This window comes from Callorhinus ursinus, unplaced genomic scaffold (genome assembly GCF_003265705.2).
Source record: "Callorhinus ursinus isolate GAN/ISIS: 27379988/994484 unplaced genomic scaffold, GSC_fseal_2.0 scaffold5, whole genome shotgun sequence".
In the NCBI taxonomy this organism is placed as follows: domain Eukaryota; kingdom Metazoa; phylum Chordata; class Mammalia; order Carnivora; family Otariidae; genus Callorhinus; species Callorhinus ursinus.
In genome coordinates this window covers 50,584,376-50,610,345 of record NW_027397067.1, presented here as the reverse complement: position 1 = coordinate 50,610,345, position 25,970 = coordinate 50,584,376, and the positions used below count along the sequence as shown (strand labels likewise).

Genomic DNA, 25,970 nt, shown 5'->3' with positions numbered 1-25,970 from the left:
ATGAACTCCCTCAGCTTTTGTTTATCTGAGAATGTCTCTATCTCTCCTTCATTTCTAAAGGACAACTTTGATCCATAGAGTATCCCACTCTCTCCTGGCCTATAAGGTTTCTGCCAAGAAACCTTCTGATAGCCTTATGGGGGTTCTTTTTAAGTGATAAGCTTCTTTACTCTTCCTGCTTGTAAGATTTTTTGTCTTTGATTTTTGACAGCTTTTATAATGTGTCTTGGAGAATAGGTTGAATTAGGGGACCTATGAGTTTGTGAACATGGATGGCCAAATCTCTCTTCAGATGTGGAACTTTTGAGCCATTATTACTTTTTTAAAATATGGAATGTCTTGAATTTGTATGTCATCCTTGTGCAAGCAGGCACCATAGCTAACCTTCTCTGTATCATTCCAGTTTTAGTATATATGCTAACGAAGCAAACACACAGCCATTATCTTTTAAAGTAAGTTTTCTGCCTCCATCCTTCTTTCTTCTTGACCTCCAGTAATTCTCAGATTGGCTTGTTCAATGGTATCCCATAGATCACACAATGTTTCTTGACTCTTTTTAATTCTTTTTTCTTTGTTCTCTCTGAATAGATCATTTAAAAGGTCCTGTCTTCAATTTAGATTGGCTCTCTGTTGCATTTTTCATTTCATTTCATAAATGAAATGAAAGTGATCCTTTCACCTCAGAATTTTTTTTAAATGATTTCTGTGTTTTTTTTTAACTTCTCATTTTGTTTGCACGTTGTTTTCCTGATTTCATTGAATTGTGTTTCTGTGTTTTCTTGTAGTTCACTGAGCTTTCTTAAAACAGCTATTTTGAATTCTTGATTAGGTAAATTGCAGATCTCCATGTCTTTGGGGTTGATTAATGGAAGATTATTATGATCCTTCGGTGGTGTCATGTTTCCATGACTTTCTGTGTTCCCTGAAGTCTTGCATTGCTATCTTTGCATTTAAAGTAGCAATCACCTCCTTCATTCTTTACTGAATGACTTTGGAAAAGAATCATCTTCCTTCAGCCCTACTAGGCGTTCTGGGGCTTTCTCAGATCTTCTGTGGATACACATTGCTCCACACTTCTTGCTCCCTCTTGTGGCAGATTCTTTTTTGTTGTTGGTTGGCTTGTTTCAAGTTTTTATTTAAATTCTGGTTAGTTAACATACAGTGTAACATTCGTTTCAGGAGTAGAATTTAGTGATTCATCACTTACATATAACACCCAGTGCTCATCCCAACAAGTGCCCTCCTTAATACCCATCACCCGTTTAGCCCATCCCCTGCCCACCTCCCCTCCAGCAACCCTCAGTTTCTTTTCTATAGTTAAGTGTCTGTTTTGTAGTTTGCCCCTCTCTCTCTCTCTGTCTCCCCCCATGTGCATCTGTATTGTTTCTTAAATTTTGTGGCAGATTCTTAAGCTTGTATGCTTTCTTTTGATCCTGCTGCACACCAGGCCTATTGCTGACAGCCACCCTTTTACTTTCTCAAAGGCGATGCTAAATGTTCAGTTTTGGTCTCTTCCTGGCCCATAGATACAGTCCAGCTTTATGTGCATGCTCACTACTTGTCTGCCAAAGTTCACTCTTGCTACCGTTAGGGGCACATACAAAGAGCTGCCCATCAAGGTGTGTGGGTGCAGCCCACAGAGTGCTATTGATGTCCATGGGCCCATTGGGGGGATTGACAGGTGAGGCATCTCAACAGCTATGGGGTGGGCCTCTTGATGGAATCCATAATGTGGTTAGTAGGGTCGGTGTTCCTTTGACATGATCCAAGCCTTCGCTGTTGTTCTCCTAGCTGCTTACAACCTCCAGTCATGCAATTCATGATGCAGTACTCTGGATGGGATGAGAGAGAAATGGGCCTCTGGCAGCATCCCACACAGCTGGGGAAGCCACGTACTCACTCACATGTTCTCACTTTCCTCCACAAGAGAAATCATAGGCTAAGAAGGGCTCTCGTGGCACTAGCTGTGCCACTTTGGGAAAGCGGTGACATGGATAAACGCAAGCTTTTTCTCTTACCCTCTTCACCTTGTTCAGTCTCCCTGATTTTCTTGTTCCAACAGTGTGCTGGAACTTCTCTGCTGGATTCTTGGACTTCGCAAAGACTTTCTTATCTATGATGACTGTCTAAGTCAGTGTTCTCCAGGGCTTCTGGACTGTAGGCAAAGGGCCAGGGACCAGTTCATGGGCTACTTTTGTGTTCATAGTCTGGACCAAAGTCTGTTTGACTATGGCACAATGCACAGGTGGGTGAGACATCTCCTAGGTACCTTGGCTTATGGTGCTGGCTCCCACAAAAGCACTTTTTTTGTTGATGGATGCCAAATTATTGTTGGGGGGGCATTCAAGAAGGGCCTCCCTCAATTTTTAAACCAGTGTTTCATTGAATTCTATCCTCCAGTGCCATTCAGAGAAGTCTGATGCTGTATAATTTCTTTAACATCTGAATGTAGCCTGCTTCTTTCCCCCACTCCCACCCTGGAAACTTTCAGAATCTTCTCTTTACCCTCAATCCTCTGAGATTTCATAATGTGAAAATATGTTGCACTGTTTCCCCATTTACTGAGCTTCCCATTTGTTTGCTGAACCATTTCAGTAGAGATACTTGTGCCATCAGTTCTGAGAAACTTCTTCGTTTTCTTTCTTTCCCTGGAATTATTACTATCTTGGTCCTCCTTGAATGGATACTACCATTTTCTTATATTTTCCTTTCCTCACTTTCACCATTTTTCTTATTTTCTGGAAAATGTCTTTGGCTTTGCCGTTCAAATCTTCACTGCAATTTTTATTTATGTGATCATATTTTAATTTCTTTGACTTATTTGTTTTATTTTGAAAGAGGTCTTTTTTTAGTATTCTATGTTTATTCCCTCTTTTCCATGTCTCTGAGTCCAGTAATTACAAGTTTTCTTCAGTTCTCTGAGAATTTTCTGTTTCCTTAGTACTTCTTTATTTTTTTTCTAAATAATTTTGTATCTGTCTTTCATGTTAGAAATTTTCCATACTCTTTGGTATCTTTGATTTTCTGTTTCTAATCTGACTGAGACACTAAAAACCTAATTAGAAGTTTCTGTGTAAGGATAGAATGGGGTTTGAGTAGTACTTGTGAGGTTGTGGGCTTTGGGTGATAGGACAAGGATCTTCCTGCTGGAGGTCCCTGTCTATACAGAGTTCTCTTGGGTTCAACACACTCTCCGGAGAGAAATCCTGCAGTACTCAGGCTCATAAATACATAGCCAGTGAAGGAACTTTACTATCTCACTATTTAGTGGATAGCCTTTTATTTAATCTCTCCTTTCGGTAAAGAATTCCCATCTTCAGTTGTTATCACTAAATACAAAATACAGAATATCTCTAGGTTTATCCTAAAGAATAAGTCTGAGCCTTTAGCCAAGTACTGAGAAGTTGATAACTGGCAGTGTGGTATGGGAGAAAAATTAGAGGTATCATTGATTCTTACATAGACTTTGCACCAATCCTTATATTTCCAGTCCCATCTGCAATCCCACTTTCAGGTATACCTATTATTTGTATTCCATAATTTTTCTTTTTTCTTTTTCACTCTTATTTTTTGAAGTATATTCTCAAATAACTTTCTTGGAATGTGTACATATGAAATAAAACTACTGAATCTTTATGTATGTGCAAATGTATTTATTTTGCTCTGATCCTTGGTTGATAGTTTAGCTGGGAATATAATTCTAAGTTTAAAAACAAGTTTTCCCTTGTTAAAGTCAAGAAAGCATCATTCTTCTAGTATCCCGTATTACTGGTTGGAAATGTGATATTAGTCAAAAAACTTTGAATTTTATCTAATCCTTACTCAGCTGATGCTTTTATTACTTTCTCATTAACTTGCTCTTCTGGAATTTTACACTTCATTTATTTTTTTATTTTTATTTTTAAAGATTTTATTTATTTGAGAGAGAGAGAATGTGAGAGAGAGCACATGAGAGGGGGGAGGGTCAGAGGGAGAAGCAGACTCCCTGCTGAGCAGCAAGCCCGAGGTGGGACTCAATCCCGGGACTCCAGGATCATGACCTGAGCCAAAGGCAGCCGCTTAACCAACTGAGCCACCCAGGCCCCCCATTTATTTATTTTAAAGATTTTGTTTATTTTAGAGAGAGAGAGAGAGTGCAGGAGCATGAGTGGGGGGAGGGGCAGTTGGAGAGGGAGAAGCAGACTCTCTGCTGAGCAGAGAGCCTGACGCGGACTCAATCCCAGGACCCTGGGATCACGACTGAAGCTGAAGGCAGATGCTTAACTGACTAAGCCACTCAGGCTCCCCACATTGTTTTTATTTATATTGTATTATTTATATTCAATTTATATACTATTATTATTATATATAGTGTAGTATGTTAGTATATATATATTATTGTTAATATTAGGATCGTATTTACTATTATTTGTATACTATTAAATATTATAAATTTCAACCTACCAGTAATCTATCCTGTAACAGCCTTAACAGGAGCCTGGTTTTATTCAGATCTTACCCTTCCTCCACACAGCCCTGTGATTCAAGTAAACTTGCCTCATTTCCACTCTGAGTGATCTTTAATTAATTCTACTCCTGTAATACGATCTCATCCCCCCTTGTTAGTGATTGTTTTAGGAACGGGCAAGGGACCCAATTCTGGACAAGGGAAGAGTGGCTGGAGGCTTTTGGGAAAGGAGAGAAGTATGGGGAGAGTTGCTGGAGGCTTTTGTTCTTAGGAGAGAAGTATGAGGAGCCTGTTTGTCTCTCTTCTCCTGAAAATAGACATGGAAGAATATTGCATCCCTTGTTTCTGTCATCCATTCTGGACAGTGAGAAAATCTATCTCTAAAACAGAGCTAACCCACAGAGCTATGGATAACAAAGCGAAGAGCATTCAAATAAAGCTGAACCCCAGTCATTCTAGGCTTGGCAACTACTTTGTTTTTAGACTTCCTGTCACATGAGCCAATAAGATTTCTTAATATTTAAGACAATTTGTATTGGTTTTCTGTTACTCAAAGCTGAAAGTATTATAACTGATTCTAAAGTTGTAGAAAAGTATTTTGTCTTTTATTCTTGAGTCACATGGACTGAAGAGGAGTGGAGAGTATGGATGGGGAATAGGCTTGTCATCCTGCGGTGTAGTTTAGTATTCAGACTGAGTTTGGCCAATAACATCACTTCTGCCCTCTTTGTACCTGGCAGTTCTAAATCCTGTGCATCTTTAAATGTGTCATATACACAACATATCATTATCATGGTGTCTGAAGACAGTGTATTTGGGTTCAAATCTTGGCTCTCACTTTTAGCTAGGTAATCTTTTGCATGTTATTAAATATCTGTGTGTTTCAGGTTACTTATATTCAAAATGGAATATGATTGTATTTATACGGCAGAGAAGAGTTGTATTAAATGGGTTACATGAAAAGTTTTTGGCATGTAGAAAGTGCTGTTTAATTGTTAGCTATTAACAGATTACTCAAATAAATCATTTCTTCTCTTCTTTTTTAGCAACAGAACCCTAATCTTGTCCAAGATGTTCAGTTAGAAGTACTAATTTTCTGAAATTACCTTAGAGCTAGATTTGGCTGTGTAATGCAGTTCAGACCAATAAAATGCAAGCAGAGATCTACTGGATGTGGTTAAATAACCTGAAATGGTTTGGCTCAAAAGCCACAATGCATCTTTTTTTCTTGGCCCACCCCCTTGCTCATATCTGGAATGGGACATGATTCTTGGATATAGGAGAGCCATCTTGTAATCATAAGAACAAAATCTACACAGTTTGGAATATAGGTGGAAAAGAGGAGCCAATTCTGATGACTTCCTTTAGCCGTATGTCAGCCCTGAACTGACTCTGGAATCCTTATCTGCAAGAAGGAAAAACACCTGTTTTGTTAAGCACCATATTTAGGTGCTTACATACAGCCAAAGGCAATCCTAACTACTACACAAGGGGCCTTCTGGGCAAGGTGGTGCTCTCTTTTTGCCTTTTGAGACCTTGGTTTTACGGAGGTTATTTTCTTATTATGCTTTATACGTTCAATAGATTTCTATCCTTGTTTCACATTTTAGAAGTTGTTTAGTTATCTACAAAAGATTTCAATGACTTCTTCCCAACCTCCTTACCTTTAAGGTTTACTCCTTTTTTATTCCTATATTTTCTTCTCTGGAGAAAAGGGAAATAACAGTAATACCTATCCTGGGGACTATGAACTTCAATTCTTTCAGGGGCTATGGGCAGTGTAAAAAAAATGAAGTATCCAGATGTAAGATGCAGGTGAGGATTATGGAGACATGGAGAGTACATGTCCTTGTTAAAGGTTTTTAAATACAAATAAAATAGATATTGTACCACTTAAAGAATATAGACCTGTAGGCCCAATCTGGGTATAGGCTAAAATTTTGCAGATTCTGATTTTAAGACATAATACATGTGAAAGAACTGTCATACTTACTGAACTGCAATGCACCTCCTCACCAAAACACCAATATAAGTAATAACAAAACAATATATAATTAAGACCTTTTAAAATTGAAAGTGTATTTAGCTAAAATACTTCCAAATTGAAATTGTTTTTCCCCTTTTTGGTTTCTGACTGATACAGAAGATAATGCAGTAACTAATATTATACTCAATAGACAAAAGAAACAAACAAAAATCCTCTCTGTGGGGGTTGCTATGGCTTTGGAAGAAAACCAACTAAGTAAAAATGTAAGATAGGAAAATATGCATTTCCCACCCCCATCCTTCCTCAGTTTTTTTCCTCTCCCTGCCTTAATATATGTGTTGAGGCTTTGCATTATAATAATGGCTTATAATACACTTTAAAACTCTAATTAACCAAGTACTTGTTACTAGTGATACCCAGTTCCTGCACATAAACCACCAGTGTGTACCCTGCCTTCCAGTAAGATTGAATCTGCATGGAATCTACCAGAGAACATGCTTATGGTGCTCCCATTTCCTATAGAGATGAGTGGATTGCAGTGGCAATAACTGTTAGCTCTTGTTCTGTTGGTTAGTTCTTTGGTCCTACACATTTACATCTGCACAGATAAAAGTTTGGCCAACAAGGAAACTGAGGTTCAGAATGGAATATTATACGTCTTAAGTTCACAGAGTAACTGGACATGGTGGAATTCTAACCATGCACTGTCCAATGAAAAAATGATGGAGCTTTCCTTATGCCATTAAAGCTCCCCTGATAATGGACAATTACAAAATCTGGACTCTCAAACAAATGGACAGTGAACTGGACTGATAATCAGGAAAGCAAGGGGCTAAACTAAACTCATCAACTTGGAGAATTGTACTCATCATTAGCCTTATTGTTCACATTGGTAATTTTTTTTTCAGATTCTAAATTTGATGCCTCTATAATTCTAATGTTAGTTTTAAGTACCATGTTTTAGACTGTGAAACTCTAAATAGTAGGAACTTTGTCTAAATACGTGATTTGTGTAGTATTTACATACCTAGACAGATCTTGAAAATGTTCTTGATAATGTAAACAATTTGTCAAATTTTAAATGTATTTTTTTAAAGATTTTATTTATTTATTTGACAGAGAGAGAGAGACAGCGAGAGAGGGAATACAAACAAGGGGGAGTGGGAGAGGAAGAAACAGGCTTCCTGCCAAACAGGGAGCCGTATGTGGGGCCGATCCCAGAACCCTGGGATCATCACCTGAACGGAAGGCAGACACTTAATGACTGAGCCACCCAGGTGCCCCTAAATGTATTTTTCTTATTACTTTTTTGTCTCTACATTTATATATTGTGGAACTCTATACAGGAAAGGCTCATGTAGTCATGTCTTTGGAACAAGTTTCATTGAGAGGCTCTAATCCAGATGTCTGTGTAAAGAGAATGTGAACTTATATTATGTCTTTGCCACTTGTGGGAAATAGAGCCCTAGTTTAATGTAGTACAGAGTACTGCCTTATGATTTTCATAAGATAGATAGATGCTTATTAGAATATTTGGCAGAAGGAAGTTTTGAAATATTTTGCATCAATAGGAAATTTAGTCCATGACTACAGACTAGGTGGTTTTTATATATGTGGTTAAAAAAATTCATTTAAGTATTCCCTTGGTAATATGAAATTTGAATTCCCAAAGGCCAACATAAATGTGACTAATAATAATTTGTGTTTCAACTATATTCTAAAGCCAGTTTTTGACTTAACTTTTAAGCTCCTTTCTCCTGTAAAAAATCTGCTCTGTCACACTGCCACACAACATCCTGTTACCTTATTTTCCTAAGCTGGCAGGAAATGGTCCACTATTGATATCTGTAATGGGGAAATACTTCTCACCGATCTCGTTTTCTTTGATCGAAACTTAACCTCATCAACATGAACACTTAGATGAGACTACCTGGAAATATTGAGTATGTTCCTATTTGTTTAAAGGATGAGGCAAAATCTCTGTTCCAATGAAACATAACAAAATTCAGACTTTCGTATTTAAGATACATTGCAGTGTTCAAATTCTCATCTTCTCTCATCAGTTAGTAAATACATTTATATATCATGTGTCTGCTATGTACCTAGCCATTCTTCTCAGGACTAGTTTTGCTGCTTAGAAAGCTAGCCAAAAAATTGATCTGGTTACAGTCAGTGTTTTCTTACCACAATGGGTGAAATGCTACAAAATAGCACATTAAATTAAAAACAAATAACTCCGTGACGGCCAATCATTTATGCCCTGATGTTAATTATTATAATCACAATTTTACATTTTTATAACTAGATGAACTGAGAACACTGAAAGGAGTAAAAAATAAGGAAAGGGAAATTGATTTTGGATTTTCAAGAGTAGGAAGGCAGTTCCGCTTGAGCTACAAGTAGGATTTCTGCATACAACTCACTCATTCATTCAGGTATTCAGTCAAATGTACTTCCTCAGTATTTATAATGTGTCACCCTCTCTTTTAAAGGCTGGAAATAGAAAGGCAAGTTGCAGCTGGAAACAAGAAAACACTATTCAGTAACTGTATTTTGGGGAAAGGAGATGATAATAAGATGAAAAGAACAAAAAGCTGGACAAAAGCGAGGTTGTGCTAAATGTTGACTACTCAGATATTTGGCCTCAGGCCAAACCTGCTTTCTTTCCCGATGGCACTTTAGTCAGAGTAAACAAAAGCAAGCATGGAGTGTAGAGCAAGAACAAACCCATATCTTTCAACCTTTTACCGACAACTATTATTTCTGTACATGAGTATTTCTGTAGTTTCAAGAGAACAATCTGATTGCAATAACAGTTTATTTGGCAATATCTTTGACCTAAAACATGCATTAATTTCTCTGTAGTATAGCTATAAGTTTATAGTTCAGCACATTGTAAATGATATGGAAGTTTCACCTTACTCAAGTAAATAACAATATAAAATATCAATATACAGAAAATGATGAAGATACTGATTTTAATTAAATGAATGCCTCAATGATTCTTCCTCATTCTCATTCTTTTCATATTTATTTAAGCATAATAAGGTTTCTTTTTTAACAAGGCGAAACAGTTTTGCAATAGAAGACTTTGGATGATACCATAGTTTTTACATGGTTATAACACAGAAAGTAATCTTTCAGGCAACCTTTTTAAAGGTGTATTCTGCTCCCCTGGTTTTTCTTGTTCTGTCATAGCTAATAATTAATTACAATACACAGAAGACAAAAGGGTATCTTATACTCAAGGAAATAGGAAGCAATGGAAAGATTTCTTGAGATTACTGCAGTACAGTAGTTTACTATGCATTAACTTAAGCATAATTATGCCCAATAAAGAGTAAAGAATGCACATTTGATTTCTAATATAAATATCTAGATTTTGTTCATGAAGATACTGATGAGAACCATTAGCCACCATGTAAATATGTAACTTAAGAAATATTTCAGTGGAAATATTACTTATTAATGGCTTATTATGTGTTATAGGTTGAACTGTGTCTCCTTCAAATTCGTATGTTGAAATCCTAACCTTCAGTATTTCAGAATGTGACCTTATTTGGAGATAGGATCTTCACAGAGGTAATCAAGCTAAAATGAGGTCATTAGGATTGGCAATAATCCAAAATGACTGGTGTCTTTTTAAAAAGGGGAAATTTGAAGACAGACACGCACACAGAGAACGCCATGTGAAGATGAAGGCAGAGACAGGAGTGATGCTCTTTCAAGTCAGAAAATGCCAAAGATGTCCATCAAAATACCAGAACCTGGTAGAAAGGCATGGAACAGATTCTTCCTCACAGTCCTTAGAAAGAACTAACCCTGCTGACTCCTTGATTTTGGATGTCTACTCTCCAGAACTATGAAACAATACATTTCTATTGTTTAAGCCATCGAGTTTGTGGTCCTTTGTTATGGCAGCCCTAGCAAACTATAACCAAATCTCTGATCTAATACTGTCTTCAGTACTGCTTTGTTTATTGCTCACCATATGGCTTCTATGTGTTTGGTTTTATAATTCTCTGTGACTAGTAATATTATCAATAACAACACTAACAGTTACAATCAGTTTTCTGAGCACTTAACCATATTCCAAGCTATTTTGATCATTTCTGACCAAGATGAATGGGCAATAAAGGAAAAAAATAATGTTGTTACTTTATTAGGCACTAATGATTATGTTTTATTAAGCTATTGAGGTTTTGGGGATGGGTTCAAGGAGCTTATGTTATTTACCCTAATATGGAAATTGTTATCTTGAAGTGGGGTAATGTTCCAACAAAATCTGAAAGTATGAAACCTGAGGATAGATAGTATGTGATGAGGAAACTGATACCTAAGACTGAAAAAAATGGTGAAATCTTTGCTAAAAATCATTGTTTAATGTACCTTAGGAAGAAGACTACATGTTGACTAATCATTTCTAGTTAGATGTTAAAACGCCTCACAGCGCAGCTGTGTGTTGTCTATTATTAGCTGCATCTCAGTAGTATTACAAGGAAGAAATGAGCTCAGGGAAGAATTAGTCAGCTTGCAAGCAGAAATGAAAGTTCAGAAATTGAAGGTCTTTCGAGGTTGGAAAACCCGGCTGCTTGTAGAGATGGAACTACAAAGATTCTGAGTGCCAACACACAGTAAGAAAAACTTTACAGCTGAATAAAGTGACTCAGGACAAAGGTCAGAGTAGGGTGTGGCTTGACTCCATTTGTTCCAAAAACCCAGTAGTAGCCACAATTAAGCTGAGTGAGAAAGAGGCATGAGGATGAGGAAGCAGCCATGTAAAATAAATTTGAACATTATTTTTAGGAAATAACTTTGGGTATGATAACTGGTTATATGAAACTGGCAAAGTAAATAGATCAGAAGTCTACAAAGTTTTGAGGGAATTGTATTGTTAAGGAAATCACAAGGGCACTCTTGAAAAAAGTTTTTTATTTTTAAATTCAAATACTAACATCAGTTCTTGTACTCCCACATACAGAAAGCAGCCTTGGAGCACCTCCTCCAAGGAAGGCATGCTCTCCAAACTCTTTTCTGATGTGGCGAAAAAAAAATAATGACAACAAAGAAGCTCCAAGAAGTTACAGCCAGGGGCTACAGAGAAGTTACAAAGTAATTCCTCCCAAAGAGTAGAATCAAGGCCTAGTCCAGCAACCTCCCCCTCTCTACTCTGCCTCTACCTCTGGTGTGAGATTTTCACAGTTTTTCTGGGCAGGGGTATCACTGAATAAATAAAGGACATTGACTGATCTGTATGTCTTTATTCTTCCTCTTCCCAATTATTACTATTCATTGTAGATGTGCCATATGTGGATGTGAGATAAAGATACAGATAAGTTGTCTTTTTTGTTCATCTGTCACCTGATCATGAGAAGCCACACGTAGACTTGACAAGAAGACAGAGAACTTAGTTTCTGAGATGGATGCAGTGAATAGAGGACCACTGAATTATTTTCTTTGGGAAGAGAGGGGGCAGATGTGAGTTTCTTTGATATACGAGGAGAAGAAGAAGAAGACATTTTCTTGACCAGAATTTGGACTGTGGTTAAGACTATGTTATGTTTTCAACACTGTTTTCTCTTCCTGGGCACATAGATAATTGCAGATGTTATTCTCCCAAGAAAACATATTGGGAGCTATATGACTTAGTTTACGTCAATGGAATGTATACAGAAATAATGTAAGGACACTTTTATACCCAGCTCTTAAAACAATACTGCACAATTATCTATTTCTGTATTTCCCTTCAACATTAACCTTGTATATTTTTTCAGATACACTAAAAGACAGAAGCATCTTTGGTCCCTGAGTCACCACTTGGAGGGGAGCTGGTCAAGAGAGCTGACTGATCTACATCAGACTATTGCCTGAATGAAAAATAAAGAGAAATTCCAAGGTCTGTTTATTATTATCATATAGCTAAGTCTATCCACCCTGAGACAGATACCTTAAGGACATTGCAGCCCATGCCAGGCCAAATTCTATTCAACAGTTTGCAGTCATGGTGAAAGTCTAGAGAAATCTAATACAAAAATGCAGCTAGGCTTCTCCCCCTGATTTGAAAATTCAACAAGGGCACTATATTCCCAATTACCCTGGAATAACTGTTCTAGTGTGCAGTTTCTCTGCTCGTGAGAGTTAAGTTTTCCTTAAGCACTAGATGGAAAGATGCTATAATGTCTATAGGATCACTAGTAGATTTTTAAATGTATTTCATAGTGTAGCCAAAACAGTTTTATATTGCACACTTAGATACATTTGATGTATCTCTGAGCATCAGTTTTTCCGGTTTCCATGAGTTCTTCCCTACATTCTCATACCTAGGGAACAGCCATATTGATTGTCTTTTTTTTTTTCTTAGATTCTGGAATAGAGATTTAGATACAGATATCAAAAAGACAATACAGCTAAAGAAAATCATCAATTCCTACTCCTCGATGGCCTCTGGTTTGGTATTCCTTTTGCTTACTCTCCCATCATATTTTCTAGAGGGAGGTAAAAATTATGCTAAAGTTGGAACTTGTGATAAATCTAGCATTTGGCAAATCATTAACTCTCACCACTATCCTTATTCTCCAATAGTTCTAGACCAGAGACACGATTTGCTCATTTTTCTTTTATCGTATTTGCCTTTGCTTTTCAAAACTGATATATGAAATTCTTTCTGTACAATGAGAGAGAAGCTCTTTTCATATGCACTACATTTTTTCTCATTTGCCTTTTTCCTTCTGTCTATTATGATTTTGTTTTTTCTTTGTGTTTTTGTATGAAGGTCTTCTCCATGATTATAAAAACATCTACCTATTATCCATTTAATTAATTTTATTTCCTCAGTTTTTATCAATTTAAACTTCTGACCCATCTGGGCTTAATTTTTCTGTAAAATATATAAAAGAATTCCAATTTTTTTTCACATGGCTAAGTGGTAGTTCCAACAATGTATTTTGGATGATACAGTTTGGTCTGTTCCCTGTTGATTTATTATTCCCCTGTTAAATCCCCTTTGTATTTGTTGCTATTTCTGGAGTCTCTGTTCTTTTGATCCTTTATTTAAAAATATATTCTCATGTAGCTTTAGTTTTTTCCTTGGTTTTCCTCTTACTGATTTAATTATTCTTTATTTTGCTGATGTTTATTCATTTGCCTTAAGCATTGGTATTGCCAGGATTTTGTCTTTATTCCACTTTCCTTCTCATTTTTTACATTTCTCCTAGGTCACATCTAATTCCATAATTTCAAATAATATTCATTTAGAAAGGACTCCAAAATTAAAATTCCTGGCTTAGTTTCTCTCTAAAATGCCAGAATAGTCACCAGTTATGTGTATCTCTCTCTTTATCCTATGAGCATCTCAAAGTTAATATATCTAAAATGGGAGCTCATCATTTCTACTATCTCCTTCTTTTTCAGCCTGAATCTGTTTTGTTTTGTTTTACCTTTCTTTTCTTACTTTACTCAAAAGCAACACTGGTCCACTATTGCTCAGAATGGGAAATTCAGATTCATATTTCTGATTAATAAAGAAAAGTTTTTTACCCCCCCATTTCATAATTTTCATGGTAACTCAGCTAAGAAACATTTCTCAAATACACATTCTACATTAATTCAGGACTTGCTTCTTATTTAGACCAAGACAAAACCTCTGTACTAGCTTCTTTTTCTTCAGTATCTGCACTTCTCCCCACTCATCTTTTAGATAGTTTCCGGAGATATAATTTAAAGCATAGATCTGATCATTGCACCCTCCTACTTAAAAGCATTGTGTCTACAATACCAAATTCCTTAGCATTTTACATTTTTCATATTTATCTTCATTCTGTTTAGTCCTATCTTGCACTACAAACCCTGTGTTACAACTATCTGGGGTTGCTCATTACACATCAAATATGCAGTTCATGTTCACACCTCCTTTCACATTTCCATACAATTGCCTTCAATCCACTTTTCCTTCTATATCTGCCTAACACGCACCTGTGCATCCTTCATGGCCTAATTGCTAGTTTTCTTTTACCTTCCCGGGTATTCTACTTTTGTCCTTATTCACTTTAAACAAACTTTCATAATAATATCTAGTACAAAATATTAAAGTTACTCATTTGAATGGCTGCCCCTGAAGAGAATTCCTTTCTTATTCATATTCTTATCCACAGCCCCTAGCAAGTTTGAATTCAAACTGGAAGAAAATTTCTTATCCACAGCACCTAGCAGTGTCAATTCAAACTGGAAGAAAACTTCTAGTACCATTTGACCATTTTTTTAATGTAATAGCATACATTCCATTTACCCCATTCAAATTGGTAATCATGCAAGTGAATTATTCTTCATCATTGATTATAGTTTTGGTGGGGGAGTAATTCTAGATCCCACTCTAATGTGACTTGAGATAATAGGTCCAGTTTCTTCTCTGTGCCATTTGGAACAGCCAGGGAAGAGCATGTGACTGTTCCAAGGATCAGAGTGAATGAAACAAGGAATAGAATTAATTATACAGTGACTGAGGAACTACCTGGAGGTCGCTCATAACATCACCACCAGCAGCATTCTACCTACGGTATGAGACTGAGCTTGATTGCTTCTTACTTCTTGACCATGCAAAGATTCCTCTGTTCTTAATTAAATGTCACCTTTTTAATGAGGTCTACCTAACCAATCCATTTGAAGTTATAATCTCTACAAACTTCTGATACCCATATTTTGTTCAACTTTTTAAAAAATTTACCAGGTACTTATTATCTTCTAACATAGTACATCATTTATTTGTTAATAATTTATCCATTCCAGACTTTTTGTGTTTACTATTTGCATGGTATACCTTTTTCCTACCCATTTACTTTGAATCTATCAGTGTCTTTATATTCAAAGGATGTCTCTCATAGACAACATATAGTTGGAGCCTACTTTTTCTCTATTCTGACAATTTCTGCTTTTTGTGGAAAGTTTATGACATTAATATGTAATACAATTATTGATGTAGTTGAATTTGGGTCTACCATTTTATTATTTGTTTTGTCTCTGTCTCCTTTGGTTTTTATTTTTATTTTTTTGTTGTTGGTGGTGGTGTTGTTGCTCTCCTATTACTGATTTCTGACTCCTTTTGGATTATTAGAATATCTTTAAGATTTTTAATTTTAATTCCTCTATTGGCTTTTTAGTTATGCCTCTTTGCATATTTTTAAGTTAACTCTAGGGATTAAAATATACCTCCCTATCTATTCACAGTCTACTTGCAATTAATATTGTACTAGCTCATATAAAATGTATATAGGAACACATAGGGATCATATAGGTTTATTAACCACCTAAATCCTTTATGTTATAATTATCACATATATTACATCAACATACATTATAACCCCCACAAGAAAATGCTATAATTTTTGCTTTAATCAATGCTATATACCTTAAAGAAACTAAATGGAAAATAAAGTTTTTTGTATTTATCCAGATACTTAGCATTTTTTTATTCTCTTCATTCCTTCCTGAAAATACAAGCTTTCATTGGTTATCATTTGCCTTCATACTGAACAGCTTCCATTAGCATTTTTTATAATGCACATGGGCTAGGGACAAATTTTTTAATGTTCTTTTATTTAAAAACATTTTTATTTCTTCATTCTGAAAAAAAAAATTGTGTCCACTGGATATAGAATTCGAGATTGCTTATGTTTTTGTATTTAAAATTTTAAAGATATTGTTTCACTGCTTTCTGATCTTTGTATTTTCCAGGGAGATGTCAGAAATCCTTCAAACTGTCTTTCCCTTCCATATAATATGTTCTCTTGCTACTTTCAAGATTTTCTCTTTATTACTGATTTTCAGGATGATTTCATTAATTTTGGTACTGCTTTGGGTTCACTGAACTTCCTGATTCTTTAAATGTATTGCTTTCACAAAATCTGAGGAGATTTTAGTCATTGTTTATTCAAATATTTCACCTGCTCTACTCTATTTCTCCCTGCATTATTGGACTACAATTGCACACATTCAAACTTTTCATATTGTCCCACAGATGCCTTGTTCAATTTTTTCATTTTTTTCCCCCTGTGTTTAATAGATTAGATGACTTCTATTGATATATCTTCAAGTTTAAAAATTCATCCATCTATTATCTCCAGTATGCAGTTACCACCATCTAGTTAATATTTTTCAGATGTTGGATATTTCATATAGGATTCTTATTTGATTGCTTTATAGATTTGAAAGATTTTTTTCTATAGAGATTTCTTAATTTTTAACCACAATCATATTTTCCTTTACCTTATTAAATGTAGTTATAACGTTTTAAAGATATTGTTTGCTAATTTAAACACCGGAATCATTTCAGGGCTGAACGCTGTTGGCTGTATTTTCTTTTGAGAAAATGGGTTCTTCATATGTTGAGTGACCTTAAACAGTAGTGTGGACACTGTGAATAATAATTTGTGGAGGCCCCAGATTCTGTTATAGACCTCTGAATAACATTTATATATCTGTTTTAGTAGGCAATTTACTTAGTAAAGCTGTAAACAGAGACTTTATCAGAAATACCCATCTCAATTCAGTTATTTTTTTCTTTCCCCTTGCTAGGCTGCTTACAATCTTCCCTGGTCTTATAAGTCAGAGATCAGGCAGAGATTGGGGCAACGTTGTTCACAAATTTGAGTTTTCTCTTTTGCTCTTTCCCTTCCAGTATTATCCCCATTTACTTTCCAGCAACTGTGGTTGCCCCAAACTCTGTCTCCTGGTTCATGAAGCTAAAATAGCTATATGATTTTTATCAGTGTTTTACCTGCCTTATATGGAGCCATTGGCGTATTGTCTCAGTTTCTCCTCAAGCTAAAGGATATAGCAGCAAGAAACTCATCCTGTCCATTTTTCTTGTTTTGAGTCTCCATCATAATTTATATGCTTTTCTTCTCTCTTCAGAGCCTTTAGGTAATTCAGTTCAGTTGTTGAACAGCGTTTGTAGCTGTTAACTTTGGGGGGGGGCAGTTGGTTGTTGGTTAGAAACTTCCTTAGCCACACTGGAACAGAACTCTTATCATTTATTTATCCACCTTGTTATTATCTTGTCTGGGTGCTTAGGAAAAGGATCATTTTTTTTAACGTTTCCAAGTGTTTGCACCTTAAGAGAAGTGTTTACAACATTATACTGAATATATGTTTGTGAAAAGAATGCATGCAATAGAAGTACCTAAGAATGGCTATAACTAAAAATAAGACAAATACATATGGAAAAATATAAAAAAATTATTGAAAGACACAAAGTAGTGATGCCAAAAATGGAAAAACTCAATCTTAAAAATGTGTTAATTATTCATAAAGTAGTCTACATATTTAGAAATTACACTAAAAATGGACATTGATAACCTGTGTCTACAAATTTATAAGGAAGAACAAAAGACCAAGAAAAACAGACAATTTTGAAAAAGGAAAAAGCAAAGTGTACTTCATTGATGATTAAAAGACTTAATATGAACCATCTAATTAATTTAGCATGTTATTTGCACAAAAGTAGAAAAACATTAATTAACATAAAATAAAGACAAGAAGCAGAGCCATACATATATGGGTATTTCATGTATGACAGGTGATATGTACAATCAGTAAATTCTTTAATAAATGGTACTAGGAAAATTAGTTATCTGCATATAAAAATGTTTGCCCACTTGTTTTACATCAGTTCCAGAAAGACAAGAAGCTAATTATAAAAATAAAAAAATTTAAATCACTAAAAATTTAGTAGTTAATATTTCTAGACTTTATAGTTAAAATTTTCTTAAAGTAGAAAGCAAAGGCACAAATCTCAAAGAAAAAATGATAAATTTTACTTTTTAGAATTCAAACAGCTGAATTTCAAAAGAAAGTCTAAAATCTTTTCAGTTCATAAAACTGTGAAAGAATTTTTATCCTGGGGGTGCCTGGGTGGCTCATTCTGTTAAGCATCCAACTCTTGATCTCAGCTCAGGTCTTGATCTCAGGGTTGTGAGTTCAAGCCCTGCACTGGGCTCCACGCTGGGTGTGGAGCCTACTTAAAAAAAAATAAAAGGACTTTTTATTCTGACAATTTAACAAGCTGCTAGAAATCAATAAGGAAGACAAAGAAACTAGCATAATAGGGGGAAAATATATGAAAGGCAATTAACAGATGAAAAATGCATAATAAAAACTGAAAAATATGTACATCACTAGGAATCAGGAAGATACAAATTTTAAAGATATGATATCCATTCATACTCATCAGATTGACAAAACTTAAACTCTGAGAGTACCAAGAATTGGCAAACATATAGTGAAGTGGAAACTACACACTATTAATGGGAGTATATATTAGTCACTATTGGATAGTAATTTTCAATATCTAATAAAGTTAAGATGCGTGTATTTTAAATCTCAGAAATTCTGTTAGGACTGTATCATAGAAAAACCCTAGCACTTATGCACAAAAAGACAAATACAAAAATATGCATAAATATTTGCAATGGTATAGATTATAATAAACAACAAGTTCATAAACATGAGACTATAAATAAAATGCAATATATTTATACAAAGGAATATTATAAAGCAGCTTAAATGAATGAAATAGAGATACATATTTTACCATGGAAAAATGTGAAAATACAGTATCAAATTAAAAAGATAGATATATAGACACAGTATGGTACCATTTATTTATGCATTTAAAGGCAAAAAAACAATATTATATATCTTTATAGGCCTATATCATGTTATAAATACACATAAACTGTATGGGAATGATATATAGTAAATTCAAATGAGTAGTTAACTGTGGACTATTTCTTAAGTGGATGGCATGTATGTGGATGCTCATTGTATTCTAACCCATATGTTTTAAAACTCATATATGGCTGAAATATTTAATATAAAATGGGGATAATAATAATATTTAGGTGATAGTTTTGTTTGGAGAATTAAATGAGGTGATACATATAAATAACTTCAGTAAAATAATAAACAAATGGTGGGACAGTGATAATTTTTCCATAAAATCACAAAAGCTAGAAGTCATAATGAAAAAAATACATCATGGAAATACCTAGCAATATCAATAATAAGAAATATTAAAAATGTAATAAATGAGGCCCATACTAAAATTCACTCTATTACCAGGATAGATAAACATCAATTCGAATAAATGAAAAGATAAACCAGGTCTCCAGATAGGAAGATTCAAATTTGTAGAGATGTTTCTCCTTTAAAAATCAATTTATGTTAATCATATCATAAAGAAAATTTAAAGATAAATTACTAACAGGGAAATATATTTTCAAACAATTTTGGCAGAGTGATATACTTGAATAACAGGAATTGTTCTTACTCAGTAAGAAAAAAATTAGACTACAGAACTTTAACATAGGAATAAGAAATGAGCAGGTAATTTATAAGTGATGAAATATAGTTAATAAGCACACAGAAAATGCTCAATTGTACTAGTAATCTGAACTACAATATTAAGAAAGCAATAAGTTTCACTTTGTTAAATTAGCAAGCACTTTTAACAATCTAATAATATTGACTTGGACGAAATTTCCATAATAGTGGTGAGAAAAGGTCAGGGGATTCTTCCACAAATAAACAATTATAAACATGGGCAAAAATACTAAAAGCTACCATTTGAAGGCAAGAGAAAATACCCAGTACTAGGCATAAACTTGGGGAATATTTACTCTAGAAAGAGTGCCACTGTAATGGGTGAGAACTCCAACTTTGTGACTTTCTGGTCTGGGGAAGCTCCATTATTAGCCCAGGTGAGATGGTAAGAAGCCATAACCTTAGTAACTTGAAGCAGCAGATAATAGAGTTCAGAGCCATAGAAGACCTGGAAATCATATACTCCAAAATCTGGACATGAACTGCCCAAATCCCTGGCAGACTTTTAGATTAATGCTTCCATATTGAAAAATAAATAAATAATAGCATACAATAATGATAGAATGATATAAAATAATTAGAACATATTTGAAGAATACTTGACCTAAAATAATGCCATCTGGAAATTCTAAGATTCAAAATTGTATGTATAAGTATGTCCTCACTTTTGCAGGAGAAAAAAAAAGGAAAGATGGAAGAAAAGAAGGATTTATACCTATATCCCAAGTGTTAGTTGTCTTCTTTGTCTCTTGCTCCAAGAGGGCATAGATATTTTTAAGTGAATTCACTTGCAAGCCTTCTCTTCCTTTGATGTGTATTCTCTCATTACACAGGTCTTGTCTGAAAATATGTTGAGATATATTTTGGATTCTTTTCCTACTACTGCCTTCACAGTTAAGATCTTTATGACTTTTTTTTTTAAGTGGATGATGGTAGGTGTCAAACTGCTATTATATTTATATTCGATTAGATACAATAAACCAATGTGGTAGTAGTTCTAGTTTAAAATGTCAATACTTGTTACTCATCAGAAATTAAGTGCTTTAAAACTATTTACACATGATAAAAAATGTCTGATGTGAACTAAAAATGCTCTCAAGGTCTTTCAAATTTTATTTTACAGTATATGAACCAAAAATTTGAAGACCATTTCCTAAAGAATCCTGTCAAACAAAAACCTTAGTGAGTAGTGTGGATTTTACTAAAGATCTTATAGGAAGGTAGCTCAGCAGACAATTTAAAAATGTTTTACTAGACATTTTTGTTCTCCCACCACTTGCAGAGTACACTGCCAAGGAGTTTTTAATTTGTTTTCTCCTGTTCTCTCATACTTACAGACTTACAGGCTCCCTTCTCTGCTCTTATGGACTGCCCCAGCTTCTCTCTCTAGACTTTTGTACCTACATTTACATCTGTGTCTCATGCTACAGAACACTCATCCTTCTCAGAAACCAGTTCAGGAACCATCTTTGTTTACTTAAGCCTGATTTTGGGCTGTTTCTTCATAAAAATTACAGCATCCTTTATAAATATATACATATGGCTAGAAGAAATTTCCCCCAAATTCTAATGTTTATGGGGAATTTTAATTTTCTTCTTTGCATTTTTCTGTATTTTCCCCCCAAATTTCCACAAACACCTTGTTGCTTTATAATAAAAAGTTATGAAAAATTGAAACATAAAAACTAAAAGAAATGGGATAAAGATTTATGGGAACTTAAAAATGATAAAGGAAGCTTCACAAGTCAATGACAAAGGGATGGATTATTTTTAAAGTGCTATTGGGAAAATTTGGAAAAGAAAAGATTTTTATCCTCACTTCATACCACATTTGAAAATAAATTTCAAGTAAAGAATTCAAAGTAACAAGTAAAACAATATTTTTAAAAACATGAAGGAAAATATAGGTTAATGTCTAATTATGGGAGAACATTCTAGGCATAAATATGGTTGAAGAAATCACAAGGAAATACACTACAGAGACATTCAAAATTTCAGCAGATCAATTGATTCAATAAAAATTGTGAAATGCTGTTGATATTAATATAACTCAAATCCCCAGATTCTATAGTTAGATGCCATCTACAGGGTATTCAAAAAGTTGCCACACATAAGATAAATATATTATGAACTTTAAAAGCTTTAAATGTCTGGAAATTGAAGAAAACAATCAAACATATTGTTTGGAATCCTAACACAGTTTAAAAACATATTTATTACCTGTTTTCCAATTTTGTGGGATGCCTTTTTGAGTTCACATGTAAGAAAACTAAGTCTTGCAGTGACCTGTTTTCATACAGTGATGCAAGCCTCGGGGTAGGACCCTTCTAATCCAGGTCAGTGTTTTTTAATACAGTGCTCTTTATAGTAAGACATTTGTTCAGCAAAGTACACGATTATCTGCTTACTACAGTTCAAAAACTAATGGTCAGAGAGTCGGGGAAATTGAGCAAAGAGAAACCTGAGAAGCAACTACTCTAAATTATAGCCTACGCTCCAGCTTCAATCAGAGCCACATTCCTTTTTCTTGTTAAATATATAGGGGTACCAAGTCAGATTCTGTTTAACAAAAGTTTTCTGTTACAAATACAAAAAAGTTTGAGAAATGTGTATTACTGTAATATATATCAGTTATGACAATTTCTTTAATAAAAATTATATCTAAATTCACTAAACCAGAAGATATCTTTCTATCTTTGCAATTTGACATGAATCAGGAAGTACAAAACAATAACTGTATTCTCAATTAAGTGTCAACAAACAACAAAAATTCCTTATGCTTGCAGAGTTCCAGAAGGCCTTCCCAATAAAAGGTCATTTAGCTTTTGTACAATATTGCCAATGAGAATGTAAATTCCATAGAGATTAATTTTCCCAGTAATAGTTTCCACTGCAACGTAACCTTGGTTTCTCACAGAGGAAACCAGTGTATGCCGAGCATTTAAACAAAAACGTAAAAGCCTTTTAAAATTTGTCTGTAGTAGGTTTCAATATTTCTGTTGTAAGTGATAAGTCTACCACTATAGTATTTCATTTAAAAGTAGAGGTTTTCCAAAAGCCAAGGTTATTGATGGAAATTGACTATTTCTTCCTTTTTTGGGGGGGTTGACTATTTCAATATAACATGTTTATATAATTTTTTAAATATTGTAACATACAGCACAAACAAATGAATCTAAGTAGGGCAGAATTCTTTCAGCAGAGTATTTACCTGAATTTGTTGTTTTGGGGCATAGAATCTTAGCTCGAATAGTCAGGTCAGTCACTGTTCAGGTGCATGTATTTAAATAATTCTGGGATTCTTTACGTTGGACAAGAGGTATGTTGATGTATGAATGACTAAAAGTGAGTATGAAGACATTTGAAGGTAAGACTCAGATAGTCATTATGTGCCGACCAGGGTTTTAGGCCATTCATATGTAATCTTTACAACAGCCTTAAGAAGAAGGTACCATTCTTATCTCTTGTTGAAAGATGAAGAAACTAAGTCAAGTGAAGGTCAATAATTTATCAAGTTCACATAGTTATTAATGCTGAAGTCAAGAAATTAAAACCACACAGCCGAGCTTCAGTTCTATTAAGCACTTTATTGCCTCAAATGAACACAGACATTTTGGACAATATGGGTAGTTTGACTTATACTTAGGACTCTATAAAGTATAAAAAGATATTCTGATATCAAAATCCTGATCTTAGCCAAAGAAATCTTGAACAAGAACAAAGCTGGAGGCCTTACACTTCCTGACTTCAAAACATATTACATAGCTTCAGCAATCAAGAATATGGTACTGGTGGGGCGCCTGGGTGGCTCAGTTGGTTAAGCGACTGCCTTCGGCTCAGGTCATGACCCCAGAGTCCCGTGATCGAGTCCCACATCAGGCTCCCAGCTCAGTGGGGAGCCTGCTTCTCCCTCTGACTCTCTCCCCTCTCATGCTGTTTCTCTCTCGCTCCCTCTCTAATAAATAAATAAAATCTTTAAAAAAAAAGAATATGGTACTGGCATAAGAACAGATCCATAAACCAATGGAACAGACTCAAGAGACAAGGAATAAACCTATGCATATACTGTCAACTAGTCTTCAACAAGGGCACCAAGAATACAAAATAAGGAAAAGACAGTCTCCATGGTGTTGAGAAAACTAGATATCCACATGCAAAAGAATGAAATTGGACCCCAAGATCATACCATACACCAAATTCAACTCAGGATTAGAAACTTAAATGTAAGTTCTGAAACTATAAAACTTCTAGAAGAAAACATAAGGGAAAAGTTCCTTGGCAATGATTTTTGAATCTGACACCAAAAGCACAGGCAACAAATGCAAAAATAAACAAGTTGGGACTATATTAAACTGAAAAGTTTCCACAGAGCAAAAGGAACGATCAGCAAAATGAAAAGGCAACTGATGGCTTGGAAGAAAATATTTGCAAATCGCCTATCTGATAAGGAGATAATATCCAAAACGTATAGGACCTCCTCCAACTCGGTAGCAAAAATCCCCTCATATTTGTTATTACTCACTTTAAAAAAAAGAGCAAAACACCTGAATAATCATTTCAGCAAAGTAGACATACAAACAGCCAATGGGTACTTGAGGAAGTGCTCAACATACCAATCATCAGTGAAATGCAAACAAAAATCACAATGGGATATCTATTAGGCATTGGTTATGATTAAAAATAACTTGGAGGAAAAGGATGATCACTGTTGATAGCCAAATTAATGACTGGGAACATCAAAAAGAAGAGTAGTGTTAAAAGAAAAAGGGCAAAAAGGGCTTACTGACTGTGTTATAGGCATACTACATGAAAAAAGACACATACATTTGAACATTTGAAACTAGAAGACAGTGGAATAACCTCTCAGTACTGGAAAGAAGACTGACCCTCACCCAAGATATTACTTACCTGTGAAAGTAAAAGAAAATTCAGTTTCCAGCATATTGTTAGGTATAATTTCCAGGGAAAATGATGAAAGAACTCTAACAAAAACAAACAAACAAGCAAAACAGCAGAACCCAAACTGCTAATAGAATAAAATGGGAAGAAATAATGGTGATCAAAAAACTTAGCCACAAATACATAGTTAGCCTAAATGTCTAGGAGTGGTTAACATGGATTAGTAGCTCTAAGATGAAAGGGAATTTTTGATAATAACTGAGAGATGAGAGCATTAAATTTTCTGAAATAAAATACTGATGTGAGGGTGAAGGCAGAGAGAGGAAAGAAGTCAAAATTTCTGAAGTTCTCACTTTGGGTGGGGAGAGGGGCTTAGAAGAGGAAAAACGGTGGAAGTGAAATTTTACAATAGTTTCACTTAAGAGCATTGCTGAATTCCATGGTACCCACTGTGTGACACTGGTAAGTGACCAGGCATTTCAGTTATTTCTCAGGAGGTGACTGCAGAATCACTTCATACCCAAGAGTGCACAGGTCACAGTAGTATAAACTATTATACCATTTGCCTCACCATTTTCTCCACTTCTACAAAGCACCTTGTAAACTTTAACAAAATGAAGAACTGTGTTATTCAGTAAATCATTAATGAGTGACAGAGGCTTCTTCCATTCAGTGGGGTTTTCCTACATACTTTGTTCCTTTTGGCAATTGCCAAAAATTACTATTGTCCGTGCCATTAAATGTGTGCCCTCCACCCTCTTAACAGCCTCTTTGCAACTGCAGGAAGGCTGGAATTACAGCAGCCTAAAGAAAGTTGCTGTTATTATCCTTCACTGCCACAGAGAGCATCTTTCCAGGTAGCACCAATGCTCACCATCCTTAGCTTTCCTGTTCTGCTCCGTATTCTCCGTTCTAACACTTCTGCTCTGTGTATGTTTCTCTGAGCTATTTTGGATCCTGGTCTTCACTATAAGTGCCTAGGCCTCTGCAGCTTCTGCAATAATTCTTGGCACCAGGTTCTTTGGTCCTCATCACTGCAACCCCTACATACCCTCAAGGCTGTTGCCCTAGCTCGGTGTCTCAGTCTTCCTTTTGCCCTGAAAGGGAGTTCAGACAAATTGTAAAATCACCAAGTAGCATCAACAACTTTATCAAACCTCTCTAGATCATCTTTTCCCTGAGGGATTACTTTCTCAGGTGGAATCTTTTTTTTTTGTATTTTTAAATTTTATTAGGTTATGTTAATCACCATACATTACATCA

At 35.0% G+C, this 25,970-nt stretch overlaps 1 long non-coding RNA gene and 1 other non-coding gene across 2 annotated transcripts in view; one reads left to right on the top strand and one right to left on the bottom strand.

Annotated features, from left to right (window-relative positions):
* Nucleotides 1-323: 323 nt before the first annotated feature.
* LOC112823732 (U6 spliceosomal RNA) lies at nucleotides 324-433 on the bottom strand. The gene has a single exon (XR_003208108.1). It is a non-coding gene; the product is annotated as a U6 spliceosomal RNA (small nuclear RNA).
* An 11,775-nt stretch (nucleotides 434-12,208) lies between these two features.
* Nucleotides 12,209-25,970, top strand: part of LOC141372831 (uncharacterized) — an 80,104-nt gene continuing 66,342 nt past the window's right edge. The window contains exon 1 of the long non-coding RNA XR_012378293.1: nucleotides 12,209-12,330. This is a non-coding gene — a long non-coding RNA (uncharacterized lncRNA). The remainder of the gene's footprint in view (nucleotides 12,331-25,970) is intronic.